This window comes from Eumetopias jubatus, unplaced genomic scaffold, assembly GCF_037043125.1.
Source record: "Eumetopias jubatus isolate StellerSeaLion01/CBP00866 unplaced genomic scaffold, mEumJub1_p1.0 scaffold_13, whole genome shotgun sequence".
Lineage (NCBI taxonomy): Eukaryota > Metazoa > Chordata > Mammalia > Carnivora > Otariidae > Eumetopias > Eumetopias jubatus.
In genome coordinates this window covers 1,295,058-1,320,211 of record NW_028274819.1, presented here as the reverse complement: position 1 = coordinate 1,320,211, position 25,154 = coordinate 1,295,058, and positions in this window count along the sequence as shown.

Sequence of the window (25,154 nt, the reverse complement as noted above, 5' to 3'; positions counted from 1 at the left end):
GATTGTGTGCCCACACAAAAATAATACCAAGCCTGGACATTTTAAAACAACTTTTACAGGGCGGAGCAAGATGGCAGAGGAGTAGGAGACCTGGATTTCCTCTGGTCTCAGGAATTCAGCTGACTAGGGATCAAACCATTCTGAACACCTACGAACTCAAGAGGAGATCAAAGAGGAGAGTAGCAACAACTCTCTGAACAGAAAAGCGACCACTTTCTGGAAGGTAGGATGTGCGGGGAAGTGAATCCGAGGCAATATTCGGGAGGATAGACGGCGGGGGAGGGGGCCTCCGTCGGCCGCTTCTGGCAAGTGCTAGAGCCGCGGAGCACAAAATTGGAACATTTAGAAGTCGGTTCCACTGAGGGACGTCACTCCAGTGGCTAACCAGGAGGTGGAAACCTCACGGTACAGTGTGGACTCAGGACCCTCGGGGTCACAGAAAGACCGGGGGTGCCTGAGTGCAGCAGAGCTCCCAGGTATCAGAGCGGGGAAGCCGGCAGTAGAGACGGAGCCGAGGCGCGGGCTCGCAGCTCAGGGTGGCCATAGACTGTGATCCGCGGCCCACTCGGGCCACTGCTCCTCCAGCAGGGACCCAACAAGCAGCAGATCCGGGGAGACTCCCCTTCCTTCCCGGGGAGGAGCGGCATGGGAGCACACCGCAGGGATCTGCTGGGTTTGGAGACTCCACACGGGGTCGGGTGCCAGAGATATAAACGCTCGGTCACAGGCCGGGTGAGCACGGAGTGCGGCCGGAGACCGGGGAGACGGGAGTGACTGCTTTTCTCTGGGGGCGCACTGAGGAGCGGGGCCCCGAGTTCTCAGCTCCTCCGGGCAGAGAGTGGGAGGTCACCATTTTCACCCTGGTCCTCCAAAGCTGTACCGAGAGCTTGCAGGGAACAAAAGCTCCTGAGATCAAACCCGAGCAGCTTGCTTAGCCCGGACCGACAAGGGCGGGGCAATTCCGCCTCCGGCAAAGACATTTGGGAACCACGGCAACAGGCCCCTCCCCCAGAAGATCAGCACGAACAGCCAGCAAGCCAAGACCAAGTTTACCGATCAAGGAGAACGGGAGAACTCCAGCGCTAGGGGAATACTGCACATAGATTCATGGCTTTTTTACCATGATTCATTAGTTTTTCAAAGTTAATTTTTAACTGTTTTGGGTTTTTTTTTAAATTTTTCTTTTTCCCTTTTTCAACCAACATCTTATCAATCCGTTTTTTTAAAAAACATTTTTTATTTTTCATTTTTAGAGTCATATTTTATCCCTTCATAGTAGTTACCCTTATTTTTGGCATATATATATATATAAGTTCTTCTCTCTTTATAATTTTGATATACAGTTTCTTCTGACAGATCAAAATATACCTTAAATCACTAGTGTATGGCTTTGTTCTAGTCTTCTACCTGATCACAGTCTCTCCCATTTTTTTCTTTTCTTTTTTCTTTTTTTTTAAATCTTCTTCTTTCTTCTTTCAACAACTTCTTATCAATTCCGTTTATAAAACCTTTTATAAGTTTCATCTTTACAGTCATCTTCCATCCCTTCATTGTATCAACCCTTATTTTCTACATATATAAGTCTTTCTTCCTTTAAAATTTTAGGAGGCATTTTCTTCTAACAGACCAAAATACACCCAAAATCTAGTGTGTGGCACTGATCTATGCACTAGCCTAATCATATTCTGTTTTTTTTTTTGTTTTGTTCTGTTTTTGTTTGTGTTTATCTTTTTCTTTTTTTCTCTTTCTTTTTTCTTTCTTTCCCTTTCTTTTCCCCTGGTTTCAGGTCTTTTCTGATTTGTATAGAGTATATTTGCTGGGGACGTTGTTAACCTGTTAGCATTTTGTTCTCTCATTTATCTGTTCTCCTCTGGACAAAATGACAAGACGAAAAAAATCACCTCAGCAAAAAGAACAAGAGGTAGGACCATCTGCCAGGGACCACCTCAGTACGGACATTAGTACAATGTCAGACCTAGAGTTCAGAATCATGACTTTAAAAATACTAGCTGGGCTTGAAAAAAAGCGTGGAAGTTATGAGAGAAACCCTTTCTGGAGAAATAAAAGAACTAAAATCTAACCAAGTCGAAATCAAAAAGGCTATTAATGAGGTGCAATCAAAAATGGGGGCACTAACTGCTAGGATAAATGAGGCAGAAGAGAGAATCACGATATAGAAGACCAAATGATGGAAAATAAAGAGGCTGAGAAAAAGAGAGAGAAACAACTACAGGATCACGAGGGCAGAATTCGAGAGATAAGCGATACAATAAGACGAAACAACATTAGAATAATTGGGATCCCAGAAGAAGAAGAAGAGAGAGAGAGGGGCAGAAGGTATACTGGAGCAAATACTAGCAGAGAACTTCCCTAATGTGGGGAAGGAAACAGGCATCAAAATCCAGGAGGCACAGAGAACCCCTCTCAAAATCAATAAAAATAGGTCAACACCCCGACATCTAACAGTAAAACTTATGAGTCTCAGAGACAAAGAGAAAATCCTGAAAGCAGCTCGGGAGAAGAGATATGTAACCTACAATGGTAGAAATATTAGATTGGCAACAGACCTATCCACAGAGACCTGCCAGGCCAGAAAGGACTGGCATGATATCTTTAGACCACTAAACGAGAAAAATATGCAGCCAAGAATACTATATCCAGCTAGGCTCTCATTGAAAATTGAAGGAGAGGTAAAAAGCTTCCAGGACAAGCAAAAACTAAAAGAATTTGCAAACACGAAACCAGCCCTACAAGAAATATTGAAAGGGGTCCTCTAAGCAAAGAGAGAGCCTAAAAGCAGCACAGATCAGAAAGGAACAGAGACAATATACAGTCACAATCACCTTACAGGCAATACAATGGCACTAAATTCATACCTTTCAATAGTTACCCTGAATGTAAATGGGCTAAATGCCCCAATGAAAAGACACAGGCTATCAGATTGGATTAAAAAACAAGACCCATCAATATGCTGTCTGCAAGAGACTCATTTTAGACCCAAAGACACCCCCAGATTGAAAGTGAGGGGGTGGAAAACCATTTACCATGCTAATGGACACCAAAAGAAAGCTGGGGTGGCAATCCTTATATCAGACAAATTAGATTTTAAACCAAAGACTGTAATAGGAGTTGAGGAAGGACACTATATCCTGCTTAAAGGGTCTATCCAACAAGAAGATCTAACAATTGTAAATACCTATGCCCCGAACATGGGAGCAGCCAATTATATAAGGCAATTAATAACAAAAGCGAAGAAACACATTGACAGCAATACAATAATAGTGGGGGACTTTAACACCCCCTTGACTGAAATGGACAGATCATCTAAGCAAAAGATCAACAAGGAAATAAAGACTTTAAATGACACACTGGACCAAATGGACTTCACAGACATATTCAGAACATTCCATCCCAAAGCAACGGAATACACATTCTTCTCTCGTGCCCATGGAACATTCTCCAGAATTGATCACATCCTAGGTCACAAATCAGGTCTCAACCGGTACCAAAAGATTGGGATTATTCCTTGCATATTTTCAGACCCCAATGCTTTGAAACTAGAACTCAGTCACAAGAGGAAAGTCGGAAAGAACTCAAATACATGGAAGCTAAAGAGCATCCTACTGAAGAATGAATGGGTCAACCAGGAAATTAAAGAATTAAAAAAATTCATGGAAACCAATGAAAATGAAAACATAACTGTTCAAAATCTTTGGGATACAGCAAAGGCAGTCCTGAGAGGAAGGTATATAGCAATACAAGCCTTTCTCAAGAAACAAGAAAGGTCTCAAATACACAACCTAACCCTACACCTAAAGGAGCTGGAGAAAGAACAGCAAATAAAGCCTAAACCCAGCAGGAGAAGAGAAATAATAAAGATGAGAGCAGAAATCAATGAAATAGAAACCAAAAGAACAGTAGAACAGATCAACGAAACTAGGAGCTGGTTCTTTGAAAGAATTAACAAGATTGATAAACCCCTGGCCAGACTTATCAAAAAGAAAAGAGAAATGACCCAAATCAACAAAATCATGAATGAAAGAGGAGAGGTCACAACCAACACCAAAGAAATACAATTATAAGAACATATTATGAGCAACTCTATGCCAGCAAATTAGATAACCTGGAAGAAATGGGTGCATTCCTAGAGATGGATCAACTACCAAAACTGAACCAGGAAGAAATAGAAAACCTGAACAGACCTATAACCACTCAGGAACGTGAAGCAGTCATCAAAAATCTCCCAACAAACAAAAGCCCAGGGCCAGATGGCTTCCCAGGGGAATTTTATCAAACATTTAAAGAAGAATTAATACCTATTCTCCTGAAACTGTTCCAAAGAATAGAAATGGAAGGAAAACTTCCAAACTCATCTTATGAGGCCACCATTACCTTGATCCCAAAACCAGACAAAGACCCCATCAAAAAGGAGAATTACAGACCAATATCCTTGATGAACATGGATGCAAAAATTCTCACCAAAATACTAGCCAGTAGGATCCAACAGTACATTAAAAGGATTATTCACCATGATCAAGTGGGATTTATCCCTGGGCTGCAAGGCTGGTTCAACATCCGCAGATCAATCAACGTGATACAATACATTAACAAAAGAAAGAACAAGAGTCACATGGTCCTCTCAATAGATGCAGAAAAAGCATTTGACAAAGTACAGCATCCTTTCTTGATCAAAACTCTTCAGAGTATAGCGACAGAGGGTACATACCTCAACATCATAAAAGCCATCTATGAAAAACCTACAGCCAATATCATTCGCAATGGGGAAAGTCTGAGAGCTTTTCCCCTAAGGTCAGGAACGCGGCAGCGATGTCCACTCTCACCACTGCTATTCAACATAGTATTAGAAGTCCTAGCCACAGCAGTCAGACAACAAAAAGAAATCAAAGGCATCCAAATCGGCAAAGAGGAAGTCAAACTCTCACTCTTTGCAGATGATATGATACTGTATGTGGAAAACCCAAAAGACTCCACCCCAAAACTGCTAGAACTCATACAGGAATTCAGTAAAGTAGCAGGATATAAAATCAATGCACAGAAATCAATGGCATTCCTATACACCAACAACAAGACAGAAGAGAGAGAAATCAAGGAGTCGATCCCATTTACAATTGCACCCAAAACCATAAGATACCCAGGAATAAATTTAACCCAAGAGGCAAAGGATCTGTACTCAGAAAACTATAAAATACTCATGAAAGAAATTGAAGAAGACACAAAGAAATGGAAAAACGTTCCATGCTCATGGATTGGAAGAACAAACATTGTGAAGATGTCAATGCTACCTAGAGCAATCTACACATTCAATGCAATCCCCGTCAAAATACCATCCACTTTTTTCAAAGAAATGGAACAAATAATCTTAAAATTTGTATGGAACCAGAAGAGACCCCGAATAGCCAGAGGAATGCTGAAAAGGAAAAGCAAAGCTGGCGGCATCACAATTCCGGACTTCCAGCTCTATTACAAAGCTGTCATCATCAAGACAGTATGGTACTGGCACAAAAACAGACACATAGCTCAATGGAACAGAATCAAGAGCCCAGAAATGGACCCTCAACTCTATGGTCAACTCATCTTTGACAAAGCAGGAAAGAATGTCCAATGGCATAAAGCCAGTCTCTTCAACAAATGGTGTTGGGAAAATTGGACAGCCATATGCAGAAGAATGAAACTGGACCATTTCCTTACACCACACACAAAAATAGACTCCAAATGGTTGAAAGACCTAAACGTGAGACAGGAGTCCATCAAAATCCTAAAGGAGAACACAGGTAGCAACCTCTTCGACCTCAGCCGCAGCAACTTCTTCCTAGAAACATCGCCAAAGGCAAGGGAAGCAAGGGCAAAAATGAACTATTGGGATTTCATCAAGATAAAAAGCTTTTGCACAGCAAAAGAAACAGTCCACAAAACCAAAAGACAACCGACAGAATGGGAGAGAATATTTGCAAATGACATATCAGATAAAGGGCTAGTATCCAAAATCTATAAAGAACTTATCAAACTCAACACCCAAAGAACAAATAATCCAATCAAGAAATGGGCAGAAGACATGAACAGACATTTTTCCAAAGAAGACATCCAAACGGCCAACAGACACATGAAAAAGTGCTCAACATCGCTCGGCATCAGGGAAATCCAAATCAAAACCTCCATGAGATACCACCTCACACCAGTCAGAATGGCTAAAATGAACAAGTCAGGAAACGACAGATGTTGGCGGGGATGCGGAGAAAGGGGAACCCTCCTACACTGTTGGTGGGAATGCAAGCTGGTGCAGCCACTCTGGAGAACAGTATGGAGGTTCCTCAAACAGTTGAAAATAGAGCTACCATACGATCCAGCAATTGCACTACTGGGTATTTACCCCAAAGATACAAATGTAGGCATCCGAAGGGGTACGTGCACCCCAATATTTATAGCAGCAATGCCCACAATAGCCAAACCATGGAAAGAGCCAAGATGTCCATCGACAGATGAATGGGTAAAGAAGATGTGGTGTATAGACACAATGGAATATTATGCAGCCATCAAAAGGAATGAGATCTTGCCATTTGCAACGACGTGGATGGAACTGGAGGGTGTTATGCTGAGTGAAATAAGTCAATCAGAGAAAGACATGTATCATATGACCTCGCTGATATGAAGAATTTTTAAACTCGAGGAAACAAACTGAGGGTTGCTGGAGTGGTGGGGGGTGGGAGGGATGGGGTGGCTGGGTGATAGACATTGGGTAGGGTATCTGCTATGGTGAGCGCTGTGAATTGTGCAAGACTATTGGATCACAGATCAGTACTTCTGAAACAAATAATGCAATATATGTTAAGAAAAAGAAGAAGAAGAAGAAGATAACAGGAGGGGGGAAGAATGAAGGAGAGTAAGTCGGAGGGGGAGACGAACCATGAGAGACGATGGACTCTGAAAAACAAACTGAGGTTTCTAGAGGGGAGGGGTTTGGGGGGATGGGTTAGCCTGGTGATAGGTATTAAAGAGGGCACGTTCTGCGTGGAGCACTGGGTGTTATGCACAAACAATGAATCATGGAACACTACATCAAAAACTAATGATGTATGGTGATTAACATAACAATAAAAAAATTAAAAAAAACAACTTTTACAAAACATTCAAGGAACATAATACCTCTCTGCACATTAACTGCTCGGCGGGACGGAACAACATGGTACATTCTCCAGCTTCTTTACTGGGGCTCTCGTTAACGGCACCGAGCTGGGGTCCGGCCAGTTGCAAATGCCTGATGGAGGCCGTCCTGTGTAAAAACAAATTCCCACAGTGAGGCCGGGGGCTCTGGGGCTTCGGCAGGCATATTTCTTAAGGCTGGGACTCAAAGGCTTATTCAGTTTTCCTTTCTTCCCTATTTTTCCATATACTGGGAGGTGTGATGCTTTCCCCCTGCTCCCCATTTTGGCACCTGATGAGCTTAGCAGAGCAAGAGGGAGACACTCCTCCAGCACAAACCTTCAGGAGACCTCGTTGTGAGGTTCATCCAGAGAGACCTCCCCTGCTCCCGCCTACAAGGTCTCCGCTTCCCACCTATGGAGCCTGAAGTGGGTAAACACCCACCCCCAGACACCCCGAGCCCCTTCCTTGCCTCACGGCCTTTGCACTTGCTCTTCTCCTAAAGTGGAATGCCTTTCCAAATATTGTTTTACCAGCCTTGCCTCCTCAAAGAATTTTCTGTTGAGGGGCTCCTGGGTGGCTCAGTTGGTTGAGCGTGGGACTCTTGGTTTCGGCTCAGATCGCGATCTCAGGGTCGTGAGATCCAGCCCGTGTCAGGCTCTGTGCTGAACATAGAACCTGCTTGGGATTCTCTCTCTCCCTCTTCCTCTCCCTCACCCTCTCCCTCTGGCCCTCCATCCCCCACCCACACCTGTGCTCTCTCTCTCTCTCTGCCCCCACCCAAAAAGAATTTTCTATTGACCAACCTCATCAACTTGGCCAAACCCACAAACACAGGTGTGGGTGTCCCCTCCCAGAAGCCACATCCACCACCCGCGTTCCCAGCCTTAGGGGCAGAGTCAGAGCCAACGGGTTGGTGCAGGAAAAACAAGAAGAAATCTTCAGCTCCCCACCGCCATCCTGGTGTGTCATTTGCAGGTGGCTGATAACTTCATTGCGGTCACCTGACAGCTTCCTAGGTCGATGAGTGATCCCTACAAACTAGGTGTAAGCATCCACCCTTCTCAGGTGCGCCAGCCTGGGGCACAGCCCCCTCCCGCCAGTCTGAGGTCACAGGGCGCCGCCCCATCCCGGCCCCTGGCCATGAGGTCTACAGCAGGACGCACAACCACTGGCCCCTGAACTGCACGGCTCAGGAGAAGCCCCAACGGCCCAGCTGCAGTGGGCATTCACAAGCAGCAAATCCATCGCCTCTCAACAAGCCCTGGGGCTTCACACTCCAGTCGTGCTCCATGAGCATCCACGATTCACAGAGCCCAGCTCTCCCGAGCACAGCACAGGTTTGGGGAGAACTCCACTCAGGGCCCCCAAGCCTCATCTGGGGTCCGCTGGGGACAGAGGGAGGGAGAGAGGCTGCAACCCAGGACCACTGAGACAGCGCGTGGGGTGGGGGGTGGGGGGCAACGCTCGTGATCATGGGAGATTGCACAACAGCCCTGAGGAAGGCTGAAGTGTAGAGCAAAACCAAAGCTGTGACCGATGCCGGATGCAACTCCACCAAAATAACACATGGCAGGTGAAAGAGTAAACAGCTGCTAGGAAGGAGGAGAACACGAGGAAAAACGTGCAAGGGAAGAGAGCAAAAACGTGGCAGGGACCATGTGCTCAGCATCTAAGCCAACACCTAAGCAGGTATAGAAAGAGCTGCCACCCCAGGAGACTCCATTCCTGAACACCTGTCCTCTACAACTGCTCTTCAGACCTGCTCCACCCTCAACCCACCAGAACCATAGGCTGCTGTGGTTCCTCTGGAGGCAGTGGCTCCGGCTGTGGGGGCTGTGGCTCCGGATGTGGAAGCTGCGGAGGCTGTGGCTCCAGCTGTGGGGCCTGTGGCTCCGGCGGTGGAGGCTGTGCAGGCTGTGCCTCGGGCTGTGGGAGCTGCGGCTCCGGCTACTGTGTGCCCATCTGCTGCTGCAAACACATGTACTGCTATGTGCCACCCTGCACCTGCTCCAGCTGTGCATCCTGTGGGGGCTCAAAGGGGGCAGTACCTCCTAGGGCGGCGGTGGCTGTTCCCAAACCAGCTGTGGCAAAACCCAGCTGATGCCAGTCCAGCTGCTATGTCCCCATTTGCTGCCAGGGCAAGATCTGAGGTTCTGCCCACAGACCCCAGGTAGCTCCAGTCCTCCAATCTGAGGTCCCCTGGCCATGACCAATGAGACATTCCATGGTTCTGGAGCTGAAATCCGAGTCCATTTTCAGCAGAAAGGAGTGACCTGAGACGTTGGGCCCAGTGTCCCAGCTCACCAGACCCTGTTCTTTTATCTATCCTGGAGCCCCTCCCCACTCACCTTCTACAAGGCCCTTCCTCCTTGTCTGCCGCACTTGTATCTCAGCTCCTTGGGCTCCGAGCCTCTAAACACCCACCACTCCCCCCACTGAATTTGGTTAGGACTAGCTTCATGCGGTTACCATCAGAGACCTACCTCCCATATCCACCACCTGTCTTCTCCACTTGTAATACCTGAGCTGAGGCTGGTGTGGGACTCCCAGGAGGCAGCGACACCCCAGCTCTGGAGCCGCCTGGGACCCAGACCATCTCTCCTCTTCCCTGAGCCTTCCTCCGCAGCTCTGTGCTCTGTCTGCTGCAGACCCTGAAAGCCCCTAAATAAACACGTTGTCCAACCACAAGCCTTGGGCTCCCTGTGATTCCTTTCTTCCTTCCCCTGCAGGTGAACGAACTGCCCACCACGCTGGGATGGAAAGCACTGAAGTATCACGATATTTACAAATGTTTAACCGGTAATGTCTTTCCTAGACACACATTATTCTCAGAATAGGCCCTACAGGTGCGGAGGCTGAGCTCTGGGATGCGGAGTGCATCCGCAGGCGGGCGCTGCAGCCGAGGCAACCCCCACTGCCACACACCCCGGTTTTCTGGTGGCTTCCATGGTTCACCTACCTGTGGTCAACCTCCATGTGGAAGCAGATGGTCTCCTGAGGTGGTGTCAGAGGTCACAGCAGCCTTTACGCTGCGACCCCATACCCACCACATCCTCCACCGCACTTCATCCCATCACGTAGGCATTTTCTCATCTTACGTCATCATGAGAAGTGTTAAAAACAGAACCAGGGGAAAATAATATAGGGAGCTCTAGCTGTTCCCTCATGACTCCTTTATACTTCAGGCTAAAATGTTACATTTGAGTTTTACTTTCTTTCCTTATTCTTACTTCCTTTTCCTTTTTCTTTTCTTTTCTTTTCTTTTTCTCTTCTTTCTTTTTTTTTTTTTTTCCACCCTGTTCCCATGCCAAATAGGTTCTAGCTCCCGACCTCTGGGTTTATTTTATTTCATTTATGTATTTCAGAGAGATGGAGAGAGCAAGAGCAAGGAAGAGAGGCAGAGGGAGAAGGAGAAGCAGACTCCCCATTGAGCGGGGAGCCCACGTGGGGCTCGATCCCAAGACCCTGGGATCATGACCTGAACCAAAGGCAGCCGTGTAATGAACTGAGCCACCCGGGCACCCCCCAACCTACGTTTCTAAGTCGCCTCTTAATTTGTTTCTCATCTATGTTTTATAGATTTATGCCCCATACTAGCCCGTTTTTCACGCTACTCAATTTTATCTTCCTATGTATATGGCAGTTCTGATTTCTTTGCAATTTGGGGATAGAGTGTCCTCTAACACACAGACCAAAAATCAAGCAGGAACAGGCAGATCACCCTGCTTTGTCCACCCTAAGGAATTGTAATATCCTTCCCCGCCCCCCCCTTTTTTTTATTGCTTCGGGTCATCTTGCCTTTGGTTACATACCTGTGGTAGCTTTCGACCACTTCCGATTTTTTCTAAGGTGCATTTTGTTTGGGTCGTGGTTGATATTTTGGACACTGTCCATTCGCTCAACCATCCCTCCACAGAATGACTAGGAGGAGGGACTCCCAACAAAGAACCACAGACATTGTCCTCTGCCTCAGAACTAAGGGATATGGACGTAAGCAGGATGTCAGAGACAGAATTCAGGATAGCCATCATAAAGTCAATAACTACGCTTGAAAAAGCTTTGGCGACAATACAGAATCTCTAAGAACAGAAATGAGATCTAATCAGGCCAAACGTAAAAATGCTATGAGTGAGATGCAGGCTAAACGGGATACTCTAACAGCCAGGGTAAATGAGGCAGAAGAACCAATCAATGATCTAGAAGAGAAGCTGATAGAAAGGAAGGAAGCCGAAGGAGATAGGGATAGGCAGCTGGTAGCCCTTGAAAACAGACTTAGAGAGAGCAATGATGCCATGAAATATTCCAGTGTCGGACTTATTGGGATCCCCGAGGGGCTGGAGAGAGAGAGAGAGAGAGAGGACTGGAACGTCTATTAGAGCAAATCCCAGCTGAGCTGAGAACTTCCCCAATCTGGGGAAGGAAACAAGCATTCGTGTCCAAGAGGCAGAGAGGACCCCTCCCAAAATCTGTAAAAATAGATCAACACCCCACATACTATAGAGAAGCTTGAAAATCTTGGAGCCACGAAAGCTGTCCTGAGAGCAGCTAGGGGGAAGAGATTTCTTACGTACAGAGGGAGGAACATCAGAATAACATCAGACCTATCCGCGGAGACCTGGCAAGCCAGAAAGGGCTGGCAAGACATATTCAGGGTACTAAATGAGAAGAACATGCAGCCAAGAATACTTTATCCAGCAAGGCTGTCATTCAGAACGGATGGAGAGAGAAAGGGCTTCCAGGACCAGCAGAAACTGAAAGAATATGTGGCCACCAGTCCAGCCCTGCAAGGAAGATTAAGGGGAATTCTATAAAAGAAGAAAGACCCAAGAGTAATATGGACCAGAAATGAACAGAGACTATCTATAGAATCAGGGACGTCACAGGCAATACAATGCCACTAAATTCATATCTTTCAATAGTTACTCTCAATGTAAACCGCTTGCATACTCCCATCAAAAGATACAGGGTTTCAGATTGTATTTAAAAAGCAGGACCCATGCATATGCTGTCTACAAGAGACTCGTCTTGAACCTAAAGACACCTCCAGATTGAAAGGGAAGGGATGGAGAACAATTTACCATGCCAACGGACCTCAAAAGAATGCTGCGGTAGCAATTCTCCTAGCAGAATAATAAGATTTTAAGCCAAAGACTGTGGTAAGAGATGTAGAGGGACACTCTATCACACTTAAAGGGTCTATCCAACAAGAAAATCCAGCAATTGTAAATATCTATGCGCCCAACACGGGAGCAGCCAACTCTATAGACCAAACCAATAACCAAAATAAAGAATCAAATTGATATTAATACATTAATAGTAGGAGACGTCAACACTCCACTCACGGCGATGGACAGATCATCTAAGCAGAAGATCAACAAAGAAACAAGAGCTTTAAAGGACACATTGGACCAGATGGACTCCGGAGATACAAACAGAACATCCCATCCTGAAACAACAGAATACTCATTCTTCTCGAGTGCACACGGAACTTTCTCCAGAATAGATCACATACTGGGTCACAAATCAGGTCTCAACCGATACCGAAAGACTGAGATTATTCCCTGCCTATTTTCAGACCACAATGCTTTGAAACTGGAACTCAACCACAAGGAAAAATCTGGAAGGAGTGCACACACTTGGAGGTTAAAAAGCATCCTGCTAAAGAAGGAATGGGTCAACCAGGAAATTAAAGAGGGACTTAAACGATTCATGCAAGCCAATGAAAATGAAAACATATCAGTCCCAAACCTATGGGATACTGCCAAGGCGGTCGTTAGAGGGAAGCATATAGCCATCCAAGCCTCTCTCAAAAAATTAGAAAAATCCCAAATGCACGAGCTAACCTTACACCTAAAGGACCCGAAGAAAGAACAGCAAACAAAGCCTAAACCCAGCAGGAGAAGAGAAATAATAACGATGAGAGCAGACGTCAATGAAATAGAAACTAGAAGAACAGCAGAACAGATCAACAAACGTAGAAGCTGGTTCTTTGAAAGAATTAATAAGATTCATAAACCTCTGGCCAGCCTCTTCCAAAAGAAAAGAGAAAAGACCCAAATTAATAAAATCATGAATGAAAGGGGAGAAATCACAACCAATACCAAGGAAATAGAGACAATTACTATAACTCATTACCAGCAGCTATAAGCCACCAAAATAGGAAACTGGAAGAAATCGATGCATTCCTGGATACTTATACACTACCAACATATTATAGGGAAGCTTCGGTACAGGAAGAAATAGACAATCTGAACAGACCAGGAACCAGTAAGGATGTTGAAGCATTCGTCAAAAACCTCCCAGAAAACAAGAGTCCAGGGCCAGATGGCTTCCCAGGGCAATTCTATCGAACATTTAAAGAAGAACTCATACCTATTCTACTGAAGCTGTTCCCAGAAAGTAGAAATGGAAGGAAAACTTCCAAACTCGTTCTATGAGGCCAGCATTGCACTGATCCCAAAACAAGACAAAGACCCCATCTACCCCAAAGTAGAATTACAGACCAGTAACCCTGATGAACATGGAGGCCAAACTACGCAACAAGATCCCAGCCAATAGGATCCAACAGTACATTGAAAGGATTATTCACCACGACCAGGTGGGATTTATCCCTGGGATACAAGGGCGCTTCAACATTCGCAAACCAATCAATCAATGTGATGTACTGCATTAACAAAAGAAAGGACCAGAACCGTATGATCCTCTCAATAGATGCAGAAAAAGCATTTGACAAAAAATACAGCGTCCTTTCCTGGTTAAAACTCTTCAAAATATAGGGATAGAGGAAATATACCTCCATATCGTAAAAGCCGTTTATGAAAAGCCCACACTGAATATCATTCTCAATGGGAAAAAAACGGAGAGCTTTTCCCTTAAGGTCAGGAACACAACAGGGATGCCCATTCTCACCACTTCTGCTCAACATAGTACTGGAAGTCCTAGCCTCAGCAACCAGACAACAAAAAGAAATAAAAGGCATTCAAATTGGCAAAGGAGAAGTCAAACTCTCTCTCTCTTTGCAGATGACATGATGCTTTACGTGGAAAACCCAAAAGGCTCCACCCCAAATTACGAGAACTCATACAGCAATTCAGCCACGTAGCAGGATACAAAATCAATGCCCAGAAATCAGTTGCATTTCTATACACTAACAATGTGACTGAAGAGAGAGAAATTAAGCAAACAATTCCATTTACAATAGCACCAACAACTGTAAGATACCTAGGAATAGACCCAACCAAAGAGGTAAAGGATCTATATTCTAGAAATTACAGAACACTTAGGAAAGAAATGGAGGAAGACGCAAAGAGAGAGAAAAACATTCCATGCTCACGGGTTGGAAGAATGAACATTGTGAAAATGTCTGTGCTGCCAGAGCAATCTACACTTGCAATGCAATCCCTATCAAAATACCATCGGCAGTTTCCACAGAAGTGGAACAAACAATCCTAAAATTTGTATGGAACCAGAAAAGACCCCGAATCGCCAGGGGCTTGTTGAAAAGGAAAACCAAGTCTGGGGGCATCACAGTGCCTGACTTCAAGCTATATTAAAAAGCTGTGATCATCAAGACAGCATGGTATTGACACAAAAACAGACACATACAAAAGTGAAACAGAATAGAAACCCCGGAAAGGGACCCTCAACTCTATGGTCAACTAATCTTCGATGAAGCAGGAAAGGATAGCCAATGGAACAAAAGTCTCTTCAATAAATGGTGCTGGGAAAATGGGACAGCTACATACCAAAGAACGAAACTCGACCATGCTCTTACACCATACACGAAGATAAACTCAAAATGGATGAAAGACCTCAATGGGAGACAGGAATCCATCAAACTCCTAGAGGAGAGCATAGGCAATAACCTCTTTGGCCTTGGCCACAGCAACTTCTTTCATGACTCGTCTCCAAAGGCAAGGGAAACAAAACCAAACATGAACTTTTGGGACTTCATCAAGATAAAGAAGCTTCTGCACAGCAAAGGAAACAGTCAACAAAACTAAGAGGCAACGCACAGAATGGGAGAAGATATTTGCGAATGACACTACAGAGGAACGGCTGGTATCCAAGGTCTATAAAGAATGTCTCAAACTCAACACCCCAAAAACAAAAAATCAAGTCAAAAAATAGGCAGAAGACGTGAAAAGACACTTCTCTGAAGAAGACATACAAATGGCTAACAGACACATGAAAAAATGTTCATCACCATTAGCCTTCAGGGAAATTGAAATCAAAGCCACATTGACATACCACCTCACGCCAGATAGAATGGCAAAAATGGGCAGGGAGAGAAACAACCAATGTTGGAGAGGTTGCGGAGAAAGGGGAACCCTCTTTACACTCTTGGTGGGAATGCAAGTTGGTACAGCCACGTTGGAAAACAGTGTGGACGTTCGTCATAAAGTTAACAATAGAGCTACCCTATGACCCAGCAATTGCACTCCTGGCTATTTACCCCAAAGACACAGATGTAGTAGAAAGAAGGGCCATATGCACCCCAATGGTCAGAGCACCAATGTCCGCAATAAGCAAACTGTGGAAAGAGTCGAGATGCCCTTCAACAGATGAATGGGTAAAGAAGATGTGGTCCATATATATAATGTCCAATGGAACATGACTCAGCCATCAGAAAGGATGAATACCCAACTTTTACATCAACATGGATGGGACTGGAGGACATGATGCTAAGTGAAATCAGTCAAGCACAGACAGTCAATTATCATATGGTTTCACTTATCTGTGGAACATAAGGAATAGAATGGAGGACCTTAGGAGAAGGAAGGGAAAAATGAAGGGAGGGAATTCGGAGGGAGAGATGAACCACGAGAGCCTATGGACTCTGAGAAACAAACTGAGGGTTCTAGAGGGGAGGGGGTGGGGGGAAGGGTTAGCCCGGTGATGGGTATTAAGGAGGGCACGTATTGCATGGAGCACTGGGTGTTATATGAAAACAATGGATCGTGGATCACTTCATCAAAAAGTAATGAGGTATTATATGGTGACTAACATGACATTAAAAATAAAAATCTCCTACAACTGAATAAAAAAAAGAACAACCCAATTAAAAATAGGTAAAAGACTTGAATAGACATGTCTCCAAAGAAGACACACAGATGGCCAATCAATGGCCAATAAGTGCATGAAGAGATGTTCAATATCCTTAGCCATCAGGAAAACACAAATCAAAAGCACAGTGAGATGCCACCTCGCACCTGCAATGGCAGTTACCGTTAAAAAAAAAGACAGAATAAGAATAAGGGTTGGAGAGGAGGAGTTGGAACCCTTGTGCACGGTTGGTGGGAAGTAAAATGGGGCAGTCACCGTGGAAACAGCCGGGCAGTTCCTCTAACAGTGAAATATAGAATTACCATATGACTCAGCAATTTCTGCGCCTCGGTGTTTACCCAAAGGAAGCGCGCGCAGAGCAGAGACACTTGTACACCCATAGTCACGGTGGCAGTGTGCACAACAGCCAAATGGGGAAACCGCCAAAGTGTCCGTCAACAGATAACAGGTAAAAAAATGTGGTCTATCCACACGTGGAATGTTATGCAGCCATAAAGAGGAATGGGGCTCTGACACCGGCTGCAGTGTGGATGAGCCCTGAACACAACATGCTGAGTGAATTAAGCCCGTCGCCAAAGGACAAACACTGTATTATTTCATGGGTGTGAAATATCTAGAATGGGCAAATTCCTCGAGGTGGAAAGTAGATTAGAAGCTACCACGGCTGGGGAGAGGGGGAAATGGGGAGTCACTGCTTAATGGGGACAGAATTTCTGTCTGAGGTGATGAAAGACATCCAGAAACAGAGGGAGGCGATGATTACAAACATCGCTAACCTACTTAATGTCACTGAATTGTATGCGTAAAATGGTAAATAAATACATAAATACATAAAAGCTACTCTAACACAACAGTAAGTCAACCAGATATCTTATTTGGAAATTACCATTCTCCTGGTATTTTGATAGGGATTGCATTAAATGTAGATTGCTTTGGATAGTACAGACATTTTAACAAGCCCTATCTATATACAAATAGCACTTCTCGCAGAGCTGGAACAAACAATCCTCAAATTTGTATGGAACCAGAAAAGACCCCAAATAGCCAAAGGAATGTTGAAAATGAAAACCACAGCTGGTGGCATCACAATTCCAGACTTCCAGCTCTATTACAAAGTGGTCATCACCGAGACAGCATGGTACTGGCACAAGAACAGACACATAGATCAATGGAACAGAATAGAGAACCTGGAAATGCACCCTCAACTCCACGGTTAACTAACCTTTGACAAAGCAGGAAAGAATATCCAATGGAAAAAAGACAGTCTCTTCAACAACTGCTGGTGTTGGGAGAATTGGACAGCCACATGCAGAAGAATGAAACTGGACCACGTTCTTACACCATACACAAAGATCAACTCAACATGGAGCAAAGACCTAAATGTGAGACAAGAATCCATCAAAATCCTAGAGGAGAACACGGGCAGTAAACTCTTTGATATTGGCTGTAGCAACTTCTTGCTAGACATGTCTCCAAAGGCAAGGGAAACAAAAGCAAAAAGGAACTACTGGGACTTCAAGATAAAAAGCTCCTGCACAGCGAAGGAAACAGTCAACAAAACCAAAAGACACCCTACAAAATGGGAGAAGATATTTGCAAATGACATATCTGATAAAGGGTTAGCACCCCAAATCTATCAGGAACTGATACACCTCAATACCCAAAACTCGAAGAATCCAGGTAAGAAATGGGCAGAGACATAACATAAGAAAAGGGAAAAAAGAAAAGAAATGGGCAGAAGACGTGAACAGTCATTTCTCCGAAGAAGACATACACACGGCCAACAGACCCCTGAAAAAATGCTCAACATCACTTGGCATCAGGGAAATACAAACCAAAACGCAGTGAGATACCACCTCACACCTGTCAGAATGGCTAAAATGAATAAGTCAGGAAACAACAGATGTTGGCGAGGATGCAGAGAAAGGGAAACCCTCTTGCACTGTTGGTGGGAATGCAAGCTGGTGCAGCCACTCTGGAAGACACTATGGAGTTTCCTCAGAAAGTGAAAAATAGAACAACCCTATGACCCAGCAATTGCACTACTAGGTGTTTACCCAAAGGATACAAAAATATTCATTCAAAGATGCAAAGGGGCAGCTGTACCCTGATGTTTATAGCAGCAATGTCCACAACAGCAAACTATGGTAAGAGCCCAGGTGTCCATCGACAGATGAAGGGAGAAAGAACAAGTGGTATGTATATACAATGGAATATTACGCTGCCATCAAAAAGAATGGAATCTTCTCATTTGCAATGACACGGTTGGAACTAGAGGGTATTAGGCTAAGCAAAATAAGTCAGAACAGACAAATACCATATGATCTGATTCATATGTGGGACATAAGAAACAAAACAGATGAGCATAGCAGAAGGAAAAGTGAGAGAGAGAGAGAGAAGGAAGCAAACCATAAGAGATTCTTAATGATAGAGAGCAGATGGAGGGTAAATGGAGGGAGGTGAGGGGTAGGGATTAAGGAGGGGCACCTGTTGTGTTGGGCACTGAGTGCTGTGTGTAAGTGATGGATCACCGAATTCCACTCCAGAAACCAATATTGCGCTGTACGCTAACGAACGACAATTTAAATAAAAATTTAAAGAGAAAGAAATTATGATTCTCCTACGTCATCTCTACGGAGGCGGTGGTGAGAATTGCGGTGAGCAGGGCCCATCTCCCCTCCACTCTGGGCTCCATGCTCACGGACGCTCCTGGGGAGGGGGGGACTAGCACCGCAGGCACCTGCACATAAGCGAAAGCCTGGCCTTCACGAGCAGCCTGGCAGAGAGAAGCACATGCACCTAAGAATTGCAGATACTCCAGTCTCTAAAAATTCAAGAAAAGCTAAAAATCCTAGAAATTAGTTTCTATTAATAACTATGAAACAAAATGGGAAGAAGTTAAATTTAGAAATATGAAAACCAGGATGTCAAAGCCAATGGGAGGCCAGGGATGGAGGAACGTACACACACACACAGACACACACACACACACACACACAAACACACTGATTGTGCCCTGGAGAAAAGACACAAACAGGAAGGAGGAAGTCAGTAAGTGAGCAGTCTGATCTCTGGGCAGGTATATAAAGGGCCCGAGCCCAGGAGGCTCCACGCCTGAACACCTGTCCTCTGCACCTGCTCCTCTGACCTGCTCCACCCTCAACCCACCAGAACCATGGGCTGCTGTGGCTGTTCTGGAGGCTGCGGCTCCGGCTGTGGTGGCTGTGGCTCCGGCTGTGGGGCCTGCGGCTCCGGCTGTGGAGGCTGTGGAGGCTGTGGCTCCGGCTGTGGGGGCTGTGGCTCGGGCTGTGGGGGCTGCGGCTCCGGCTACTGTGTGCCCGTCTGCTGCTGCAAACCCATGTGCTGCTATGTGCCAGCCTGCACCTGCTCCAGCTGTGGCCCCTGTGGGGGCTCCAAGGGGGGCTGTGGCTCCTGTGGGGGCTGCAAGGGGGGCTGTGGCTCCTGTGGGGGCTGCAAGGGGGGCTGTGGCTCCTGTGGGGGCTCCAAGGGGGGCTGTGGCTCCGGCTGTGGGGGCTGTGGCTCCGGTTGTGGGGGCTGTGGCTCTGGATGCTGTGGGGGCTGTGGCTCTGGCTGTGGGGGCTGTGGCTCCGGCTGTGGGGGCTGTGGCTCCTGTGGGGGCTACAAGGGGGGCTGTGCCTCCTGTGGCTCCTGTGGCTGTTCCCAGTCCAGCTGCTGTGTCCCCCGCTGCTCCCAGTCCAGCTGCGGCAAACCCTGCTGCTCCCAGTCCAGCTGCTGTGTCCCCATTTGCTGCTCCCAGTCCAGCTGCGGCAAACCCTGCTGCTCCCAGTCCAGCTGCTGTGTCCCCATTTGCTGCCAGTGCAAGATCTGAGGTTCTGCCCACAGACCCCAGGTAGCTCCAGTCCTCCAGTCTGAGGTTCCCTGGCCATGACCAATGAGACATTCCAGAGCCCTGGAGCCCAAATTCTTGGCCATCTTCAGCAGAAAGGAGTGACCAGAGACTTTGGGCCCAGTGTCCCAGCTCACCAGACCCTGTTCTTTTATCTATCCTGGAGCCCCTCCCCACTCACCTTCTACAAGGCCCTTCCTCCTTGTCTGCCGCACTTGTATCTCAGCTCCTTGGGCTCCGAGCCTCTAAACACCCACCACTCCCCCCACTGAATTTGGTTAGGACTAGCTTCATGCGGTTACCATCAGAGACCTACCTCCCATATCCACCACCTGTCTTCTCCACTTGTAATACCTGAGCTGAGGCTGGTGTGGGACTCCCAGGAGGCAGCGACACCCCAGCTCTGGAGCCGCCTGGGACCCAGACCATCTCTCCTCTTCCCTGAGCCTTCCTCCGCAGCTCTGTGCTCTGTCTGCTGCAGACCCTGAAAGCCCCTAAATAAACACGTTGTCCAACCACAAGCCTTGGGCTCCCTGTGATTCCTTTCTTCCTTCCCCTGCAGGTGAACGAACTGCCCACCACGCTGGGATGGAAAGCACTGAAGTATCACGATATTTACAAATGTTTAACCGGTAATGTCTTTCCTAGACACACATTATTCTCAGAATAGGCCCTACAGGTGCGGAGGCTGAGCTCTGGGATGCGGAGTGCATCCGCAGGCGGGCGCTGCAGCCGAGGCAACCCCCACTGCCACACACCCCGGTTTTCTGGTGGCTTCCATGGTTCACCTACCTGTGGTCAACCTCCATGTGGAAGCAGATGGTCTCCTGAGGTGGTGTCAGAGGTCACAGCAGCCTTTACGCTGCGACCCCATACCCACCACATCCTCCACCGCACTTCATCCCATCCCGTAGGCATTTTCTCATCTTACGTCATCATGAGAAGTGTTAAAAACAGAACCAGGGGAAAATAATATAGGGAGCTCTAGCTGTTCCCTCATGACTCCTTTATACTTCAGGCTAAAATGTTACATTTGAGTTTTACTTTCTTTCCTTATTCTTACTTCCTTTTCCTTTTTCTTTTCTTTTCTTTTTCTCTTCTGTCTTTTTTTTTTTTTTCCAACCTGTTCCCATGCCAAATAGGTTCTAGCTCCCGACCTCTGGGTTTATTGTATTTCATTTATGTATTTCAGAGAGATGGAGAGAGCAAGAGCAAGGAAGAGAGGCAGAGGGGGAAGGAGAAGCAGACTCCCCATTGAGCAGGGAGCCCACGTGGGGCTCGATCCCAAGACCCTGGGATCATGACCTGAACCAAAGGCAGCCGTGTAATGAACTGAGCCACCCGGGCACCCCCCAACCTACGTTTCTAAGTCGCCTCTTAATTTGTTTCTCATCTATGTTTTATAGATTTATGCCCCATACTAGCCCGTTTTTCACGCTACTCAATTTTATCTTCCTATGTATATGGCAGTTCTGATTTCTTTGCAATTTGGGGATACAGTGTCCTCTAACACACAGGCCAGAAATCAAGCAGGAACAGGCAGATCACCCTGCTTTGTCCACCCTAAGGAATTGTAATATCCTTCCCCGCCCCCCCTTTTTTTTATTGCTTCGGGTCATCTTGCCTTTGGTTACATACCTGTGGTAGCTTTCGACCACTTCCGATTTTTTCTAAGGTGCATTTTGTTTGGGTCGTGGTTGATATTTTGGACACTGTCCATTCGCTCAACCATCCCTCCACAGAATGACTAGGAGGAGGGACTCCCAACAAAGAACCACAGACATTGTCCTCTGCCTCAGAACTAAGGGATATGGACGTAAGCAGGATGTCAGAGACAGAATTCAGGATAGCCATCATAAAGTCAATAACTACGCTTGAAAAAGCTTTGGCGACAATACAGAATCTCTAAGAACAGAAATGAGATCTAATCAGGCCAAACGTAAAAAATGCTATGAGTGAGATGCAGTCTAAACGGGATACTCTAACAGCCAGGGTAAATGAGGCAGAAGAACCAATCAATGATCTAGAAGAGAAGCTGATAGAAAGGAAGGAAGCCGAAGGAGATAGGGATAGGCAGCTGGTAGCCCTTGAAAATAGACTTAGAGAGAGCAATGATGCCATGAAATATTCCAGTGTCGGACTTATTGGGATCCCCGAGGGGCTGGAGAGAGAGAGAGAGAGAGAGGACTGGAAGGTCTATTAGAGCAAATCCCCGCTGAGCTGAGAACTTCCCCAATCTGGGGAAGGAAACAAGCATTCGTGTCCAAGAGGCAGAGAGGACCCCTCCCAAAATCTATAAAAATAGATCAACACCCCACATACTATAGAGAAGCTTGAAAATCTTGGAGCCACGAAAGCTGTCCTGAGAGCAGCTAGGGGGAAGAGATTTCTTACGTACAGAGGGAGGAACATCAGAATAACATCAGACCTATCCGCAGAGACCTGGCAAGCCAGAAAGGGCTGGCAAGACATATTCAGGGTACTAAATGAGAAGAACATGCAGCCAAGAATACTTTATCCAGCAAGGCTGTCATTCAGAACGGATGGAGAGAGAAAGGGCTTCCAGGACCAGCAGAAACTGAAAGAATATGTGGCCACCAGTCCAGCCCTGCAAGAAAGATTAAGGGGAATTCTATAAAAGAAGAAAGACCCAAGAGTAATATGGACCAGAAATGAACAGAGACTATCTATAGAATCAGGGACGTCACAGGCAATACAATGCCACTAAATTCATATCTTTCAATAGTTACTCTCAATGTAAACCGCTTGCATACTCCCATCTAAAGATACAGGGTTTCAGATTGTATTTAAAAAGCAGGACCCATGCATATGCTGTCTACAAGAGACTCGTCTTGAACCTAAAGACACCTCCAGATTGAAAGGGAAGGGATGGAGAACAATTTACCATGCCAACGGACCTCAAAAGAATGCTGCGGTAGCAATTCTCCTAGCAGAATAATAAGATTTTAAGCCAAAGACTGTGGTAAGAGATGTAGAGGGACACTCTATCACACTTAAAGGGTCTATCCAACAAGAAAATCCAGCAATTGTAAATATCTATGCGCCCAACACGGGAGCAGCCAACTCTATAGACCAAACCAATAACCAAAATAAAGAATCAAATTGATATTAATACATTAATAGTAGGAGACGTCAACACTCCACTCACGGCGATGGACAGATCATCTAAGCAGAAGATCAACAAAGAAACAAGAGCTTTAAAGGACACATTGGACCAGAGGGACTGCGGAGATACAAACAGAACATCCCATCCTGAAACAACAGAATACTCATTCTTCTCGAGTGCACACGGAACTTTCTCCAGAATAGATCACATACTGGGTCACAAATCAGGTCTCAACCGATACCGAAAGACTGAGATTATTCCCTGCCTATTTTCAGACCACAATGCTTTGAAACTGGAACTCAACCACAAGGAAAAATCTGGAAGGAGTGCACACACTTGGAGGTTAAAAAGCATCCTGCTAAAGAAGGGATGGGTCAACCAGGAAATTAAAGAGGGACTTTAAACGATTCATGCAAGCCAATGAAAATGAAAACATATCAGTCCCAAACCTATGGGATACTGCCAAGGCGGTCGTTAGAGGGAAGCATATAGCCATCCAAGCCTCTCTCAAAAAATTAGAAAAATCCCAAATGCACGAGCTAACCTTACACCTGAAGGACCCGAAGAAAGAACAGCAAACAAAGCCTAAACCCAGCAGGAGAAGAGAAATAATAACGATGAGAGCAGACGTCAATGAAATAGAAACTAGAAGAACAGCAGAACAGATCAACAAACCTAGAAGCTGGTTCTTTGAAAGAATTAATAAGATTCATAAACCTCTGGCCAGCCTCTTCCAAAAGAAAAGAGAAAAGACCCAAATTAATAAAATCATGAATGAAAGGGGAGAAATCACAACCAATACCAAGGAAATAGAGACAATTACTATAACTCATTACCAGCAGCTATAAGCCACCAAAATAGGAAACTGGAAGAAATCGATGCATTCCTGGATACTTATACACTACCAACATATTATAGGGAAGCTTCGGTACAGGAAGAAATAGACAATCTGAACAGACCAGGAACCAGTAAGGATGTTGAAGCATTCGTCAAAAACCTCCCAGAAAACAAGAGTCCAGGGCCAGATGGCTTCCCAGGGCAATTCTATCGAACATTTAAAGAAGAACTCATACCTATTCTACTGAAGCTGTTCCCAGAAAGTAGAAATGGAAGGAAAACTTCCAAACTCGTTCTATGAGGCCAGCATTGCACTGATCCCAAAACAAGACAAAGACCCCATCTACCCCAAAGTAGAGTTACAGACCAGTAACCCTGATGAACATGGAGGCCAAACTACGAAACAAGATCCCAGCCAATAGGATCCAACAGTACATTGAAAGGATTATTCACCACGACCAGGTGGGATTTATCCCTGGGATACAAGGGCGCTTCAACATTCGCAAGCCAGTCAATCAATGTGATGTACTGCATTAACAAAAGAAAGGACCAGAACCCTATGATCCTCTCAATAGATGCAGAAAAAGCATTTGACAAAAAATACAGCGTCCTTTCCTGGTTAAAACTCTTCAAAATATAGGGATAGAGGAAATATACCTCCATATCGTAAAAGCCGTTTATGAAAAGCCCACACTGAATATCATTCTCAATGGGAAAAAAACGGAGAGCTTTTCCCTTAAGGTCAGGAACACAACAGGGATGCCCATTCTCACCACTTTTGCTCAACATAGTACTGGAAGTCCTAGCCTCAGCAACCAGACAACAAAAAGAAATAAAAGGCATTCAAATTGGCAAAGGAGAAGTCAAACTCTCTCTCTCTCTTTGCAGATGACATGATGCTTTACGTGGAAAACCCAAAAGGCTCCACCCCAAATTACGAGAACTCATACAGCAATTCAGCCACGTAGCAGGATACAAAATCAATGCCCAGAAATCAGTTGCATTTCTATACACTAACAATGTGACTGAAGAGAGAGAAATTAAGCAAACAGTTCCATTTACAATAGCACCAACAACTGTAAGATACCTAGGAAT